This window comes from Sturnus vulgaris, unplaced genomic scaffold, assembly GCF_052056855.1.
Source record: "Sturnus vulgaris isolate bStuVul1 unplaced genomic scaffold, bStuVul1.hap1 Scaffold_195, whole genome shotgun sequence".
NCBI classification, from domain to species: domain Eukaryota; kingdom Metazoa; phylum Chordata; class Aves; order Passeriformes; family Sturnidae; genus Sturnus; species Sturnus vulgaris.
In genome coordinates, this window is record NW_028276170.1 from 13,776,366 (window position 1) to 13,795,473 (window position 19,108).

General features: G+C 47.3%; 1 pseudogene; it reads left to right on the forward strand.

The window, feature by feature from the left end:
* LOC148218112 (uncharacterized) overlaps positions 1–19,108 on the forward strand; it is a 135,543-nt pseudogene that overhangs the window by 30,887 nt on the left and 85,548 nt on the right.

Below are 19,108 nucleotides of genomic sequence, written 5' to 3' on the forward strand. Positions count from 1 at the left end.
GGTTGGAAAAGACTTCCAAGACCATTCAATATTCTTTGATGCCACCAGAAGATAGGACTGGATGCAGAAGATTTTTTTGGGTTGAAAGTCAACAAATCTGCTCTCCCCAAGGAATTCCCAATGTCAGTTTGGGCCCCAATGGACGTTCCTGCCCCTGCATTCATCCAGGTGTCCACAGGGAGACAGGAAGATGTGGAGCCCCCCAGCCAGGTGTCTTCCCAACACGGATCACCAGGGTCACTGGGGAATCTCCAACTGATGCCTAGAGAGGCTGGACAGAGTTAAAGGAGTCAAGGAGGTTTTTACTAAAAGGCCTTCAAAGGATTCACCTTGGGCAGTACAAGAGCCCGGCCGTGGCTCTACCCAAGATGGACGAGCGGTCACAGATTTCCACACTTTTATCAGTTTTGGTCAATTTACATCTTGGGGTTAATTGTCCAATTAGAGCTCCAGGTTATGAAGTCTCATTCACCCAGATTGCTCTCCTCAATTCATTGTTGTTTACAATTTTTGGGCCTGAAGCTGCAACAGTGTCCTTGGTTCTCAGACTGTAAAAAGATTGTTTTGTCTAAGCTGTGAAGAGAACTTGCTAACACTTTATTTGAAGTTCAGAGTCACGCACTAGGGCAGCACAGAATCTGAAAAATATGAAAATTGAAAATTAAGGCATCTTTCCCCCCCTTTAAAAGCTTAACAAGGCCTTTACCTTGTCAAGTCTCTATTCTAAATATCTGCTAATAATAGGTGTTTAATAATGGATAAGTATCTAAAATATAGTAATTAACAATAAGAAATATTTATCAGCAGATAAATATCTAATAATAGATAAATATCTAACAGTAGAAATGTCTTGCACAGTTGGCTATCATGCAAAGAAGAATAATGATTGTTATGAACATTTCTTTGGGCATAAAAGAGGAATAATTGAAAACATATTTTTATCTGCATCAATCTCTGTTCTTTTAGTAGTTTCCGGAGCAGAACCCTTCTTAACTCTGGAGCAGTGAATCCAGGATCCTTTGCCAGCAGCTTTGACTGCAGTGAAGGTGGTCAGCAGGACTTGGAATGGTCCTCTCCACTTGGCTTGCAGAGGATCACTGTCCCACCACTTCACACAGACCCAATCTCCAGGCTGGAAGGGATGTGCAGGTGTGTCCAGTCCTATGGGTCTGGATAGCAGGATGTAATTCTGGAGCTTCTGCAATGTGGAGCCAAAGCCATCAGATATCTCTGTGAATCAAGTTTGCCCTTCATGTGAATTTCACCTGGAACATGTGGAATCTGATATGGCTGCCATACAGTATTTCATAGGGACTGATGTTATCCCTCCACCTCGGTTGGATGTGGATACTCAGTAAAGCTTCAGGCAAGGCTTGAACCAATGTCATGGATGTTTCCTGACCAAGTTTACTAATTTGTGTTTTGAGGGTCCCATGCATACGTTCAATTTCACCACTTGCTTGGGGTCTGTAAGGTGTGTGCAGATCCCAAGTAATTCCCAAAATCCGGCTCGCTTCTTTAACCACTGTTGTGACAAAGTGCTGTTCCCTATCTGATGACATCCCCAAGGGAACCCCAAACCTTGGAATTACATAATTGAGCAAAACTTTCACTCCTTCCTTGGCTGTGTTAGTGCAACAGAGGAAAACTTCCGGCCATCCACTGAAAGTGTCAGCTAATACCAGTATGGACCAGTATCCCTCTTTGCCTGGTAATGCTGCAAAATCTATTTGCCAGTAATCTCCAGGAAGATCCCTGGCCTTTGTTACTCCTAACACAACTCTTTTCCTCATATCAGGGTTGTTTCTACAGCAGATTTCATATTTGCTCACTACTGATTGTACAATGTCAGTAATTCCTTTTCCTATTACCTGTTTTAGATGTTTCAAAAGATTTTCAACACAAAAATGTTGAAATGTTTTCATGTTCTCTCTGGGCTAGCTGCCATCTGTAAAAAGCTCCTGATCTGGATTTTCCAGGGGCACGTCCTTCAGGTCTGGCCAGCTGGAATAGACCTCTTCAATTGTCTGCAAACAGTCCTGATCAGGCACATCGTCAGTTAAGGTGGAGGACAGAAACATGGCAGGCTTAACAACAGAAGTTGTTCCCAAGGTAACACCATCCTGCTCTAATAACAGCGATTGGTATTTAAGCATCCTATTCCCGGCCAGCCAATGTCCCCCCTTTAGTTTGTGTACAGCTGCTGCGGCATGGGGTGCATACACTACAATGTGTCACCCAAGTGAAACACTTAGTCTTAGAGAAATTAGGATTAGTTAAAAGTTAGTTATTTACTAGAGTTTATTAAACGGCCCTGAATAAACATAGGCCTTGCTGAAAATAATTAAGAGTTAGAAGAAACTGGCCTTCAGATGGTTATCTGAAACTTAAATAATTTATTGACTGTCATTTTATGTTTGCTCAGCTGTGCTTGCAACGGGAACAGATGAAACTAGTAAGTAGTTTCAATTGCAAGCAGAAACTTATTCAAAGTCATGAAGGGGGGTAAAATTTGAGTTCTCCCAGAAGCCATTTGTATTGTCGTCGATAGAAAGGGTCGAGAGTTCAGGGCGAGGAAGACTCGCCTTTCTTCCTCTTTTTAAGACCCCTCCCCACAAAAACGACCCCAGACTTAATTCAAGAAGCCAACCACGCATGCTTAATAGCCATTCAAGCTAATTACCACAAGAAGCGGGGGGGATGGGAGAGGCTGGTATTATGAATATATATTTGTTTGAAGCTTTTGTCAATAAATCGACTCTGTGATCACCTGTAATTTTGCAGTGTGTATTGGAGGGTTACCTCAGGCTGCTGCCCAGCACTGAATAAACATACACTTTCTAACTTTAAATTGCTAAAGAGTCTTTTGTCCGTCACAGTTGGGTATCAGTAATAGGCCAATACTCTTATTTTGGTAAATCATTTGGTGACCGCAGCAGGACTCTCTTCTCTCTGGCCGAGGGCCAGCGAGGTTCGGGATCCCTCTTGGGCGCCCACCTGGGATCTTCCTAGGAAGAGGGTTCCTTTTCCCCGCTGGCACCCCGGGGGAAAGAACGAGATCTGCCGGAGATACGGACAAAAAAGGTATGGTTAAAAATTAAAGATAACCACTTTTAAGAAAGGCAAACTGATAAGATGCTGCGAGACGTCAGGCGCGCAGTGAAAAAGCCTGAAGTGGATTTGTTTGTAAGTTTCCGTGGAATTTGGCAGTGGTTTGTGTTCCGGGTGAGATCAGTAACAGCCCCAGGAACTCTTGTCCCGAAGCGGGGCCGGTGGCGGCCGCCGGGAGCGGAGCTCGCCCGGCAGCGTGGGCAGAGCTGGGGCAGGGCAATAACAGCGTTCATGGCAGGGCTGTGGTACGGGAGCTGTGGTGGCTCCAGTTCTATCTGGGGTTTAAAAGCAGCGTGGTGGGCTTTTAGCTTGAGGGATCCGTCACGAGTGGTGGTGTGTGGGTGACTCCATTTTTGGGTTGCAGAATATGGTGATCACAGTCTGTGTGCTCCAGATGTGCGTGTGTTCTTGAGCGTGTGGATGGAACTTGTTTTGTGTGCTTAGACTGTGGGTTAGCGGTGTGCTGTATGTACTTTGGTTTGTGTGGTTTTGGGAGCATGTTCGCAAAGTAGTGTATGTGTTTTGAATTTATGTATGTGTAGGTTGTGGAAGAATTTTGAGATTTGCGGCTGATTAGCAGAAGGGATACACCCGGGAGGGCGGAGGAACCCAAAGCACCTGTATTACACTTGAATCGCGGGGGCTGGGGTGGTGTGTGAGCTTTGGCTGTGTGTGTGAGCTTTGGTTGATGCGTGTGAGCTTTGGCTGTGTGTGTGTGAGTTTTGGCTGTGTGTGAGAGCTTTGGCTGTGTGTGTGTGAGTTTTGGCTGTGTGTGTGTGAGCTTTGGCTGTGTGTGTGAGTTTTGGCTGTGTGTGTGTGCAAGCAGTGAGATTGTGAACGGTGTATTACCGGGTGAGAGCGGCAGTTTTGTGTTTAAGCTGTTTGTGTTGTGTTTAAAGGAAGCGAGCAGTGTGGGTGCGGTTTGAAATTACATCCGGCACAGTCGGGAGTAACCCCGGTACCCGGTACTGCGGGTTTGCAGCTTTGAGCAACTGTCCTGGTTTTGGGCAAATTTGGGGGAAAACCTCCAGAAGGAGCCCCCAGACAGCAAACCCCACGACTCCTCCCCCCCCACCCCACCGGGTTCGGGAAGAATTTCCTCGGAGAAGAGTGGGAGAAAAAAAACCTGTTTATTTAACAAGCAAGACACTCCCCAGCACAGGGAAAAAAAGACAACACCAGCTGACAAAAAAACTCTTTCACCGTTCTGAAGGGATGACAAACTCAGTCTCTCTGGCGAGTGGTCGCTCAGTTATCAGTCTCTGGCGCTGGGGATGACTGCTGCAGGTGACAAAGTGTAGCCTCCCGGTGTTTCTTGGGGTTCCCAGGTCCCCGTCCGTTCAGATGGTATCCAGGAGAGGGAGGGGACGGGGTGGAAGAGAAAACAGTCCAGGGAAAAAGTTGGACTGCCTAGCTGAACTAACTAATAAGCAGAAAGCAAGGGCAAAGCGAAGGAAAGAAAAAGGCAGAAGCGAGCAAGCAGGCAAGCAAGCAGGCAAGCAAGCAAGCAAGCAAGCAAGCAAGCAAGCCGAGCTAAAACCTCTCCTAAACATAGACCATGGGGGAGGTGAGCCGGCTGATAACAAGACAAAACAAAGCTTCACTCTCAGACTCAGTCCTGGAAGCACAGGACATAATACCAAACATAATCAGGACACACGATTGGAGATAGAAACACCATAACATCACCCTAGGACATTCCACCCCTTATCTCCATATCGTGAACATACTAAACAGCATGTAAAAACTTCAGCAAGTAGAAATTTCCATCTTTCACTTATTCGGACACATTTCCTTCTGTCTCATGCTGCCTCACCCCACAATCAGATCTCCCTGAGGCACACATCGTGTTGTTCCATCTCTCTGCATTACCCACCATGTACAACCTGGTCCTTGAGCAAAGACAATCCCACGAATGGGTTTGTCTGTACTCGGGGCAGAATTGATCCAAACTGCCTTCCCCAACAAACCTCTGATATGTGCCACTGGGACTTTGTCTCCATCTACTATATTCAGGGACTTAGACTGGGCAGGGCCCGCTCGGTTGGTGGAACCCCGGGTGTTAACTAACCAAGTGGCCTTTGCTAAATGCTGCTCCCAGTTTTTGAATGATCCCCCACCCAATGCTCTCAAGGTGGTTTTTAACAGTCCATTGTACCTTTCCACCTTCCCTGCAGCTGGTGCATGGTAGGGGATATGGTACACCCACTCAATGCCATGTTCCCTAGCCCAAGTGTTGATAAGGCTATTCTTGAAATGAGTCCCATTGTCTGACTCAATCCTCTCAGGGGTGCCATGCCTCCAAAGGACCTGCTTTTCCAGGCCCAGGATGGTGTTACGGGCTGTAGCGTGAGACACAGGGTAGGTCTCCAACCATCCAGTGGTGGCTTCCACCATGGTCAGTACATAGCGCTTGCCCTGGCGGGTTTGAGGCAGTGTGATGTAATCAATCTGCCAGGCCTCTCCATACTTGTACTTGGACCACCGCCCCCCATACCAGAGGGGCTTCACCCGCTTGGCTTGCTTGATGGCAGCGCACGTCTCACAGTCATGGATAACTTGAGAAATACTGTCCATGGTTAGATCCACCCCTCGGTCTCGTGCCCACTTATATGTGGCATCTCTGCCCTGATGACCTGAGGCATCATGGGCCCATCGAGCCAGGAACAACTCTCCCTTGTGTTCCCAATCAAGGTCTATCTTCGACACCCCTATCTTTGCAGCCTGATCTACCTGCTGATTGTTTTCCTGCTCTTCATTAGCCCTACTTCTGGGAACATGGGCATCTACATGGCGAACCTTCACAGGTAATTTCTCTAACCGGGTAGCGATATCTTTCCACTCTTCGGCAGCCCAAATTGGTTTTCCTCTACGCTGCCAGTTAGCCTCTTTCCATCTCTCCAACCATCCCCACAGAGCATTGGCTACCATCCATGAATCGGTATAAAGGTAAAGCTTTGGCCACTTCTCTCTTTCAGCAATGTCTAAGGCCAGTTGAACCGCTTTGAGTTCAGCAAGTTGACTGGATCCACCCTCTCCTTCAGTGGCCTCTGCTACCCGTCGCGTGGGGCTCCATACGGCTGCTTTCCACCTCCGATTCATCCCCACAATGCGACAGGAACCGTCGGTGAATAGAGCATAGCGTGTTTCCTCTGCTGGCAGTTGGTTATATGGTGGAGCTTCTTCAGCCCGTGTCACTGGTTCTTGTTCCTCATCTGTGACACCAAAACTTTCACCTTCAGGCCAATTTGTAATTACTTCCAAAATCCCAGGGCGATTCAGTTTTCCAATCCGGGTGCGCTGTGTAATGAGGGCAATCCACTTGCTCCATGTAGCACTGGTGGCATGGTGGGTTGAGGGAACCTTTCCTCTGAACATCCACCCCAGCACTGGCAGTCGGGGTGCCAGGAGGAGTTGTGCTTCTGTGCCAACCACCTCTGAGGCTGCTTGGACCCCTTCGTAGGCAGCCAAGATCTCCTTCTCTGTTGGGGTGTAGTTAGCTTCAGACCCTCTGTAGCTCCGACTCCAAAATCCTAATGGTCGGCCTCGAGTCTCACCAGGCACCTTCTGCCACAGGCTCCAGGACAGACCATGGTTCCCGGCTGCAGAGTAGAGCACGTTCTTCACATCTGGTCCTGTCCTGACTGGGCCAAGGGCTACTGCATGAGCAATTTCCTGCTTTATCTGGGCAAAAGCTTGTTGCTGCTCAGGGCCCCAATGGAAATCGTTCTTCTTGCGGGTGACCAGGTAAAGAGGGCTCACAATCTGACTGTACTCAGGAATGTGCATCCTCCAAAAACCTATGGCGCCTAAGAAAGCTTGTGTCTCCTTCTTGTTGGTTGGTGGGGACATAGCTGTGATTTTGTTGATGACATCAGTAGGAATCTGACGCCGTCCATCTTGCCACTTCACTCCCAGGAACTGGATCTCTCGAGCAGGTCCCTTAACTTTACTCTTCTTGATGGCGAAGCCGGCTTCCAGGAGGATTTGGATGATTCTCTCTCCTTTCTTGAACACTTCTGCTGCTGTGTTCCCCCACACAATGATATCATCAATATATTGTAAATGTTCTGGAGCCTCACCTTTTTCTAGTGTAGTCTGGATCAGTCCATGGCAGATAGTAGGACTGTGCTTCCACCCCTGGGGCAGTCGATTCCAGGTGTACTGCACTCCCCTCCATGTGAAAGCGAACTGAGGCCTGCACTCTGCTGCCAGAGGAATGGAGAAAAATGCATTGGCGATATCGATAGTGGCGTACCACTTTGCTGCCTTGGACTCCAGCTCGTACTGCAGTTCCAGCATGTCCGGCACGGCAGCGCTCAGTGGTGGAGTCACCTCATTCAATGCACGATAGTCTACGGTCAGTCTCCATTCTCCTTCAGATTTACGTACAGGCCAGATGGGGCTGTTGAAGGGTGAGTGGGTTTTGCTGACCACCCCTTGGCTCTCCAGCTCACGGATCATTTTATGGATGGGAACCACGGCATCTCGAGTTGTTCTGTATTGTCGGCGATGCACTATGGAAGTGGCAATTGGTACCTTTTGCTCTTCTCCTTTCAGAAGTCCTACAGTACTTGGATTCTCAGACAGTCCAGACAAGGTGTTCAATTGCTGGATGCCCTCTGTCACCACAGTTGCTATCCCAAATGCCCACCTGAATCCTTTTGGATCTTTAAAATACCCCCTTCGGAGGTAATCTATGCCCAAAATGCATGGGGCCTCTGGGCCAGTCACAATAGGATGTTTTTTCCATTCATGTCCAGTCAAGCTCACATCAGCTTCCACCAAGGTAAAGTCCTGTGATCCACCTGTCACACCAGCAATAGAAACAGATTCTGCCCCCACATATCTTGATGGGACTAATGTGCATTGGGCACCAGTATCAACCAAAGCTTTATACTTTTGTGGTTCCGATGTGCCAGGCCAACGAATCCACACAGTCCAGAAGACACGATTTTCCCTCGCCTCTCCCTGGCTAGAGGCAGGGCCCCTCTAAGCCTGTTTATCCTTCTTTCCTTGGGCATATGTCTTAGAGGTTCCTTCAAGGGGATCAGATATATCATCATCATCATACTTGGCAGCTTGGCTACGGGCAACTGGAGCTGCTCTCCTTTTGGTGGAACTTCCTCTTTGGGTCTTGCCTTCCTTCAATTCACGCACCCGTTGTGCCAGAGCAGCAGTAGATTTTCCATCCCATCTCCTCATGTTTTCTCCGCAATCACGTAGGAAGAACCACAGCTCAGCTCGTGGGGTGTACCTCCTCTCCCCATCAGGGGAACGTCTGCGTTGGATACCAGGGCCTCTAATTTGTACTGCTGAGATTTGGAGAAGGTCCTCTTTAATCTCCTCCCTGAGTCTTTTATGATTCTCCTCTATCTTGTCTTCTAATTTCTGCAGACGTGTTTCCACAGCTGCAATTCTGGCATGTGTTGGGCCATGCACAGCATCTGCATATGCTCGGAGCTTCTTTGCCATATCAAGCACGGTCTCATCCCTCTCGTCCCGCTTCATTATTGCCAAAGCAGAAGCGTATTCATGGGGCCCAAGTCGTACAAGTTTTCGCCACATCACAGATGTACATGGTACCAAGTCCGGATTCCTAGTTGTTATGTCATCTGAGAAGATAATCTCTGCCACTGCCATTTCTCTCAGGCGTTGGATCCCTTGTTCTATCGTCTTCCAGTGGGTCTGCTGCATATAAAGATCATCTGCACACAGGTATCTTTGTGCTACACTGTCCAGGACCCGTGCCCAGAGGCTGTGAGGGTTAGGCCCTCTCATCATTCCTTGGTCGATGACAGGATCATGTGACAGGGATCCCAAATGCCTGGCTTCAGTGCCATCCAGAATTGTAGCCTCGCCTGCAGCATCCCAAAGACGGACCAACCAACTAATTATAGACTCATCAGGTCGTCGGGTGTAATCCTTTCTTAGGCCACGGAGGTCCTTTAGGGAAAAAGACTCAATATTGGCCTCTGATCTTTTACCAGTTGCTTTGACTCCTGGTTTTATGTCAGGAGGCGTCGAGGGTCCTTCTCCTGCATCATCATCATCATCATCCACTGGTCGATCAGTCTTGTCTGTGCACTTTCCACTTCTCGTGCTGGTAGCAACAGCCATTGGTTGAGGCTTACTGACAGGTTTAGCTGCTGGCTTAGGCTCACTGTCTGGTGTAGTTGTTGGCCTCGAGCCTGGGGTGTTGGCTGCAGCCTGAGTGACTGGGATAGTGGCTGATTTATCTGCCTGTCCCCCTTCCTCTGTCTGCTGCCCTACAGTATCTAGCAGGGTACGGTAAGCATATGCCAGGGCCCAGCTCACTGCAATGATCTTCTTCTCCTTAGAATTACCATGGCACTTTTCTTTCAGGTACTTTGCTACCTCAGCTGGGTTCTGAATTTGTTCACATGGAAAATCCCAGGATGTAGGGTCAGAAAATTCCTTTAAGATTTGGCCCATATCCTCCCATTTCCCACACCATTCAGGATTCCTCACGCCTGGCTCTACTCTGGGGTCAAGGGTCTCAGCCCCTCTAGAAATCTCAGCTCTCATTCTAGAGAAACTGCAGACTGTATAGAGAAAGCTTACTATATTAAACACCAGAAAGATGGTCTCTTTAACACTCAGGGGGAACTGAACATTCTCTAATAAGGATGTAACAAATTCAGAGGAGAAGAAGGAGAACAAAGGCTGAAAAGCCTCATCCCCTGCTTCTCCTCTAACAAACTGAGTGCACAACCACAACCAAGAACCATACATTCCTGGAACAGATTCCAGCACCTTTATAAATCTCCTGCAGGCCATTAAAACCAAGCCCAGCCCGATGGATATTTTGGTCAATGCCCCTCTGCTACAGAAACTACGCATTAGGGACAATACCGGAGCTATTTCTGGATAAGCAAATAAACCCAGGGACCACAAAGGTATTAAGACTTCAAAAAACCCTAGGGACCATAATCCCATGCAGGCCTCCACCCCAAAAGACATGAATTCCAACAACATAGCCAATAACTGCTCTATACCAACACAAAAGAATTTGAACCAAATTATTATTATTAGAACAGGGTTTTTTTCCCACTTTCTCGAGCCTCGAGTTGGGCGCCAATTTATTTGTCCTGGTTTTGGGCAAATTTGGGGGAAAACCTCCAGAAGGAGCCCCCAGACAGCAAACCCCACGACTCCTCCCCCCCCACCCCACCGGGTTCGGGAAGAATTTCCTCGGAGAAGAGTGGGAGAAAAAAAACCTGTTTATTTAACAAGCAAGACACTCCCCAGCACAGGGAAAAAAAGACAACACCAGCTGACAAAAAAACTCTTTCACCGTTCTGAAGGGATGACAAACTCAGTCTCTCTGGCGAGTGGTCGCTCAGTTATCAGTCTCTGGCGCTGGGGATGACTGCTGCAGGTGACAAAGTGTAGCCTCCCGGTGTTTCTTGGGGTTCCCAGGTCCCCGTCCGTTCAGATGGTATCCAGGAGAGGGAGGGGACGGGGTGGAAGAGAAAACAGTCCAGGGAAAAAGTTGGACTGCCTAGCTGAACTAACTAATAAGCAGAAAGCAAGGGCAAAGCGAAGGAAAGAAAAAGGCAGAAGCGAGCAAGCAGGCAAGCAAGCAGGCAAGCAAGCAAGCAAGCAAGCAAGCAAGCAAGCCGAGCTAAAACCTCTCCTAAACATAGACCATGGGGGAGGTGAGCCGGCTGATAACAAGACAAAACAAAGCTTCACTCTCAGACTCAGTCCTGGAAGCACAGGACATAATACCAAACATAATCAGGACACACGATTGGAGATAGAAACACCATAACATCACCCTAGGACAGCAACATTTCTCGGTTTCCGTTCAACCCCGAAGTTTTAATTGTGGCTGTTTTAACTGCGAGAAAATATAGTTAGTTGTTTGTGAGGCTTCAAAATCACCAGTGTGTGGGGCACTATTCTGACAATTGTTGTTGGTCCCTAGGTGCGGAGGGGAGAGGCAGCGACGTGAGTTCAGAGCTACCCTCCCCCCGCAGAGGAATTGTGCCTTGGCCGAAGTTTGCCGGATTTTCGGCGTGGCTTTGTGAATATTCAGCCCAAGGTACAACGAGAGAGGTTTGGTTTGCCAGCGAACTGTGATCAGAAATTTGAAGGGGGAGAAAACGAATTTTTGTTTTGAATTTTGCCATTTTGTAAAAGCGTTGTGATTGAAGTGTTTGGAAGTGTTTGGTTGTGATACATTAATTCCTTTAGAGGTGAATAAAAAGGAACTTTTTTTTTTTAGTTGTGTAGTACGCATTGTGAGTATTTTAGAAAGATATCGCCATTTTGTGTGGAAAGGTTTCATTCTTTAGGCAACACAGCCATCTTGTGTCAAAGATTATATAATTGCAGAGCTTAAGTGATTTGGTTCGCTGCTTTCACTGTTAACCCTTTTCCTTCAGTTGCTTTTATTTATTCCCTTTCTCTCCTGCTGGTAAAATTATATGCCTAGGAATAGAAGGTTCGGGGAGGGGGATCCCAGGCCAAAGGAACTTCCCTGTCCAAGGGGGAGCTGTGACTGTAACCCGTGGGTTGTGTTTCGTTGTGTAATTTGTCGAGAACTGTGGGTCTGGCAAGTACACAAGTGGAGGATGCCTAGAAATGGAATTTGCGATCTTTGTCACAGAAAGGAATAAAAGGCTACCCAGATAGTTATATGGATTTTATTGGTCACTGGTCAGGAGGCACACGGTAGCAATAGAATATTTGAGCTGTTAGAAAACGGGATTTCAGGAACCCCACAGAAACCAGCACAGATCCTTAGGGGTGAGTGTGCTCAGTGTACCTTTGTACCTGATTATCACCAGGTGAAGCTTCGGAGTTGGGACAAGATTAAAAGGCGTTGAGAGAGGAGGAACTCTGAGCACGGGGGCGAGTGAGAGCAGAGAGATTCCTAAAGACAGCCCCTTGGGATGTATTTTGACACGTTGGAAAGAGCTGGTGGGCCATGGTGGTACAGAAACCAAGAGAGAGTTTGTTAAGCTGTGCCCGCAGTGGTGGCCACTTTATAGACTTGAGGAGGGGTGAAATGGCCACCAGCCGGGATGCCTGACTATGAAACTTTGTTACAGCTAATGCTTTTACTTAGGCGTGAACAAAAATTGCAGGAGGTTATTATCCTGAAGTTTTCCACCCTTTGGAATCACTACAAGTGGCAAAGGGATTGTGGGATTAGGCCACCATCTGACCCTTCAGTGTTGGCTCTGGAAAAAGATAATAAAGCTAACAGGGGAAAATCCAGGAGATGTTGCAGTAAGTGTTCAATAAATCAAAGATGCACACATCCTGACAAGGAATATACTACGGAAGCTCAGGAAAAAGAAACAGAAGAATTGCTTAAAACACCCTCTAAAAGGCAGGAAAGGGGAGGGGTGATAGAGAAAGTAGATTCAGAGTAGCCATCAACTCCAGCCTCTATCCCCACTTCATCCCCTGCATCACCTTCCCTCGGGAGAACAGGAATTAAAGCGGGATTTCCCCCCAACTCCCAAAGCATGAGAGCCAACCTGACTGTACCCACCGTCACCCCAGTGACAGTGAGGAGGAAGGGCCCTCCCCACAGGGTCCCACAGCATCAAGGACCTGAAAACAAATTAGAGAGGCTCCTCTGAAGGAGAGAGTAACCTCTGAGGGAACAACAGTGCCAGTTAAAGTTCCCTTTTCTGCATTGGATCTGGATTCCTGGGAAAAGATTGCTAAGAGTTATCAGAGCGATCCAATGGGTGGTGCTAAGAGAATGAAGTTTATGGTTAGACAGCACAGGCCTGGTTGGACTGACCTCCAGCTACTGCTTGATTCTCTAACAGACTCAGAGAAGCAGTTGGCTTTGAAGGTGGCTAAAGATCTGGCCGAGGATGATTGCAGAACAACACAGGAGGATGTTAAGGATTTATTTCCCCTTCAGGATCCAGGCTGGAACCCTAATAGGCCAGAGGAATCAGCACAGCTAACAAAATACCAGGAATTGATAGTGAAGGGGCTGGAGAGAGCAATTCCTAGAACCATGAACTGGTCAGCCCTGTATGCTATTAAACAGGGTCCCTTCTGAATTTCTAGACCAGTTGTGAGAGGCAATGCACTGACACACCACCCTGGATCCTGAATCCGCTGACAGAACACAACAGTTGGTAAACTTGTTTTTAGGGCAATCTACAAGTGACATCAGGCTCCAGAAGATCTGGGGCCCAACGAGCTGGGGCTTAGAGACTTTGCTGGACAAGGCGTGGAGAGTTTTCAGCAATCAGGAACAGGGGTGTAAACCACGCACGAAGAAATAAATATCAATAATACAGGAAAATGTAAAAGGGAAACATGAGCAAGATGCCCCAAAACAAGGACCACCTCGACCAGGAAAAAAACATTTTGCTAGAAATTTGGACACTGGAAAAAACAGTGTCTAGAACTAAGAAGGGGTGACAAACAGAGAAAAGGTGACCGAAAAAGGGGTGGTGGCTCAGGTAAAGGAGGATTGAAGGGGACCAGAGGGCCCTACCCTAGAGGGGGAATTCATTGATTTTTGTACTTGCCTAAAGCTCCATCTGCACTTTAGGGCAGGGATCTGCTAGAGCAGTTGGAAGTAAAAATATTTAAAGATGGGAAAATTAGTTTGGAGGTAAAAGATCAACAATACATGGAGTTGTTAAACTTAATGCTAGTAACCAGAGAAATTGAAGCTGAAAATGAAGAAGGAATTTATTAAGAAAATAACGGATCAGGTGTTCCCTGGAGTGTGGGCCTCTAAAATACCAGGGAGGGCAAAGAATGCTTTACCAGTGCAAATCAGGCTCAAAGAGGGAAAACCATCAGTAAGGGTCAAACAATGTCCTTTGAAAAAGGAATACAGAGAAGGGATCAGCCTAATCATTGAGAACTTTTTGCAAATAAGAGTATTAAAAGATGTCAATCTGATTTTAATACTCCTATTTTGCCCATGAAAAAGACTGATGGATCATATAGGTTAGTACAAGATTTAAGGGCTGTTAATAAGAAAAGATTTATATCCAGTGGTTGCCAACGCTTACACCTTGTTAACTCATTTAACACCTGAACTAACCTGGTTTATCCTTTTAGATTTGAAGGATGCTTTCTTTTGCCTCCCTCTCCACAAAGCCTGCCAGAAAATTTTTGCATTTGAATTGGAGAATTCCAAAACTGGACATAAAACTCAGCTCACATGGTGTGTACCACCCCAGGGGTTCAAGAACTCCCCCACCATATTTGGAGAGCAGCTGGCAATGGATTTGGAGTCTTGGGAATCCCCACCAGGAGAAGGACAGCTGCTTCAGTATGTGAAGCATACTGGATGTATGTGTCATCCAGTACGTGGATGAGCTCTCAATAGCCACCCTGACCCAGCAGGCACGTGTGGATTGCACAGTAAGCCTCCTAAACTTTTTGGGCCTGCAGGGGTATCAGGTATCCCAAAAGAAAGCCCAGATGGTGAAGCAGACACTTATTTACCTGGGCTATGAAGTGAGTGCAGGAAAAAGGGCCTTGGGGCAAGACCATAAGGAAGCAATATGCCAAACCCTGAAACCCCAGACAGTGAAAGAACTGAGAACCTTTCTAGGCATGACAGGGTGGTGCAGACTGTGGATTTATAACTATGGACTGTTAGTTAAACCCCTGTATGCCTTAATCAGGGAAGGGAGCAGGGATCTTCAGGGGACAACAGAAGCATCACGAGCCTCTGACCAGCTAAAGGGACTCATGTCAGCTCCAGCCCTGGGACTTCCAGACGTGAGTAAACCATTCTTTCTGTTTGCTCATGAAAACAAGGGATTGCTCTGGGAATACCAGCACAGGACCTGGGCCTGTACTGGAGGGCAGTCTCCTACCTCTGCAAACAGCAGGACACGGCAGCCAAGGGGTGGCCAGGGTGCCTCAGAGCTGTTGCTGCAGTAGCACTGAACACCCAAGAGTCACACAAATTCACCCTGGGCCAGAAGATGACTTTGTTAGTATCCCACACAGTGTCTGCAGTCCTGGAGGTGAAAGGGAGGCATTGGCTTTCCCCACAGAGATTCCTGAAGTACCAGGCCATACTGGTAGAACAAGATGATATTGGAATTGTGGTAACTAACCTTGTGAACCCAGCTTCTTTCCTTAGCAGGAGTATGGGAGAACCAGTGATCCATGACTGCCTGGAGACCATTGCAGACACCTACTGCACTCACCCGGATCTGCAGGACACCCCTCTCGAGGACGCTGAGACCTGGTTCACTGATGGGAGCAGCTACATCATCAGTGGAAAAAGACACGCTGGGTATGCAGTTACCACAAACAGGGAGGTAATAGAGTCTGGAACATTGCCAACAAACACCTGCACAAAAAGCTGAAATAATCACCTTAACCCAGGCCTTAGAGCTGGTGAAAGGAAAATAAATTAACATTTATACAGACTCAAGGTGTGCATTTGGGGTGGTTCATGCACACGGAGCTATTTAGAAAGAAAGAGGACTGCTGAACTCACAAGGAAAATATTAAACACACACAAGAAGTACTAAAACTATGAGATGTAGTTCAGTTACCTGAAAAGGTAGCTATAATGCACATCAAGGCACACCAAAAAGTGAGCTCTGAACTGGAAGAAGGAAATGAGCTGGCGGACAGAAAGGCAAGAGAAGCAGCTAAAGGTGAGGTAATTATTAAAACAATTGAGGCAGCTTTAATTCCAGATGGGCATATCTCTATTGAAGGTAAGCCAAGATACAATAAAAGGGACAAAAAGCTCATTAGGGAAAAAAATGAAAGTTATAATCAGGAGGGGTGGGCTATTCCAGAGGAAAAGGAAGGCTTGTGATCCCCTCTTACATGTTATAGTTATTAGTGAAAAAGGAACATGAGAAAACACATTGGGGAATTGATGCTCTGTGCAATTATTTGAAAAATTGAATCATCGCCAGAAACTTACAAAGCGCAGTAATTCAGGCGACTCGCCAATGTAGCCTTGCCTCCAAAGTAATCCTAAAAATAAACCCAAACCAAAGCCTACACAAATTAGAAAAATTCTATAGACCTGGGCAGCAATGGCAAATAGATTTTTCAGAACTACCCAGGAGAGGGGGGTACTGATACCTGTTGTTATTAACAGATGCCTTTACAGGGTGGCCAGAAGCTTTTCCTACCAGAACTGCTAGAGCATGAAAAGTAAACAAAGCATTGTTATTAGTAAAATAATTTACTAAATTTGAAGAAGGAGTGGGGGATGAATGATGATTTTAAAAAGTTAAGATTTTTGCTAAGGATAAAAGTAGTTCCCATCACCAAGATGTAAGTTGGGTAGGTAAATGCTAAGTTAACAATTACTGGATGCTTAGGCAAGAGCTAATTGGTATAATTATCTGCTATTATGAATTTATGTATAGAAGAACATAAAATAATAAACCGTTAATCACAAAGCACGAGGCCTTGGATTGTTCCAGAGGGTCACTGAGACCTGATGAAGACTCTCCTGACTTCATCCATTGAGACCACTGACCCATTTCGAGACCACCGACCCAATTCAAGAGAAGAACTGCGCACGCGTGAAGGACGAATGGGCTCATTTTAATATGGGGTGGGGATGGGAGGTGCTGGGGTTATGCACATGTATTGTATGTAAGATCTTGGGCAATAAATAGAGGGCGAAGAACCTTGTTCGGGGCGGTCACGCCTTTGGGAGGTGACTCCCGTGCCGGTGAATAAACACACCACTTTGTAACTTTAATTAGTTACAGCGCCTTTGTCCGTGAGTATTCCGGTTTTTAACGATTCAGGGGGACAAACTGCGGTCACGTGGGGACACTGCAGGGACATCGTAGTGACCCAAAACAGGACAGGCGACCTCAGGGTGGCCCCGATGTCCCCAAGGCAAAGGCACCAAGGTTCCCAGTGTCCCTCGGGGTGACAGTGCCACTTCCATGTCCCCACCCTGTGCCTGCATCCCCGGCCACCTCCAGCTTTCGCATCACCTCCTTGTGTCCCTCCACCAATGTCCCCAAGGCCACCACGATGTCCCCGAGGGCCCGGCCAGCTCTGGGGAACCCCTGTCGCCGTGTCCCCTACATGTCACCACCAAGTCCTGGTTAACAGCATTCACCAAGTACCCCAGGTGCCATGTCACCGTGTCCAGCCACCCCTGGACATTGTGATGACCTTGCTGGTGGCCGCAGTGGCCTCGGCACTGGCCCTGGCCTTCGCCACCCACTGGGCATGGTCACGCAGGTGCTGGGCCATGGCCCGGTGCTCACGGGCAATGGTGGCCAGGTGTCACCATGTCCTGGGGTACAATGCAAAAATGTGTATTCTATCACCATCTGTTAAAATGTGGGAGGGGTGGTGATCCTTATCTCTGTGGGAGATATCCTCTGCTGATGTGCCATCTGATAAGATGGGGGGATGATCATCGTTATCTATTCACAACCCATCCTTCCTCCAGAAGATATATTCCGTTAATGGGCCATTAAGTCCTATTGTGTGACTGATAAGATTACATCACCCCATTGGGAGATGCCCCAACCAGGGGCAGGAGCCAAGCCTTTCCTACCTAGATAAAAAACTGGGGTTTGGGACCCGAGGGCAGACCTTTCTACTGGATCCCAGAGGAAAGTCGGACCTTTTTCCACATCATTGCTGGATCTTCGGAGGAAAACTGCACCTTCTACAGGAGCACTGCTTCAACAGAACCACATCTGTCATCCAGGAGGACTGCAGCCACCATTTATACGGACTGCTACCAACACCCTGACTGACAGGGTGTCAGGTTGTATTTCTGACTGTGTTGGTGGTTGTTTCTTTTATATTATTGCATGTATTTTATTTTTTTCTCTTTTCTCCTATTAAATTGTATTACTGACTTGGAGTCTCTCACTGGTTTTACTTTCAAACCAACACATTAATTGGCGCCCAACGTGGGGCACGAAGGGTACTGAGGAAAGTCAGTATTACAATTTTGTTTTCACCATGATTCTCAACATGCTTACATGGGTTTTATATCTTGCTCTCTATATTTTTCCACACATGGGGAACTATCTGCCAGCTGTAATGCTCCTGTGTAGACCAGGATATGGTATAAAAATTGCTTTACTGGCCTATTATGTCTACTGCATGATAACCTCTGAGGCAATGAACATAATCCGGAATATATACTCGACTTTGTTTGCTTGTCCTAGTCTAGGTTGCTACATCTGGGGTTTTAACAATCACACCCAGCCCTTGGGGGGAGGGGTAAAGGATGATTTTTTCCAATCTTTCCGGCCTGATACAGTAGTTTTTGGAAATGTTGAGTTCCCGCTGGATGCTAAGGACAGCATAATATTGTTGTTAGTTCTGCTTTGTCTCCTCTGCACAGCCTTTACAGCCTACAACATGCTTAGAAACAGAACACTACATGGCGTATTGATGCGTATTCTTGAGGAAGAGGAAAAAAGAAACAAATCAACTTCGTCCACGACTGCACAGAATGTCACAAAGAGGAGAAGAACCAAACAAAAAGCAACAGTGCCCGTGTCTATGCAGACTGCCACAGAGGAGGAAAAAGCCAAAGCAAAGCAACAGTGTCCGTGTCTATGCAGTCTGCCACAGAGGAGAAAAAAGACAGAAGCACCATCAGCATCTCCACACAAACCATCACTGAGCCAGAACAGCCTAGACCAGTAGCAGTTGCGCCCGTTCAGAAGAAGAAATCAAAGAGCAAATCAGTTCGCATAGTGACTGACGAGGACGTGGCAGGACCTTCGCACCCAGCAGAAGTGACAGAGCCAGAAATCATCACTCGCTCTCTATCCCTGGGTGAGCTGCGTGACCTGCGGAGGGAATTCACCCGCCAGACAAATGAGTCCATCTTGACCTGGCTGCTCCGCATCTGGGACGCTGCAGCCAATGACACCATTCTGGATGGATGTGAGGCCAGGCAACTGGGATCTCTGTCCCGGGATGTGGTCATTGACCAGGGGATTGGGAGAACCCAAGAAACTCTCAGCCTCTGGCGGCGACTGCTGACAAG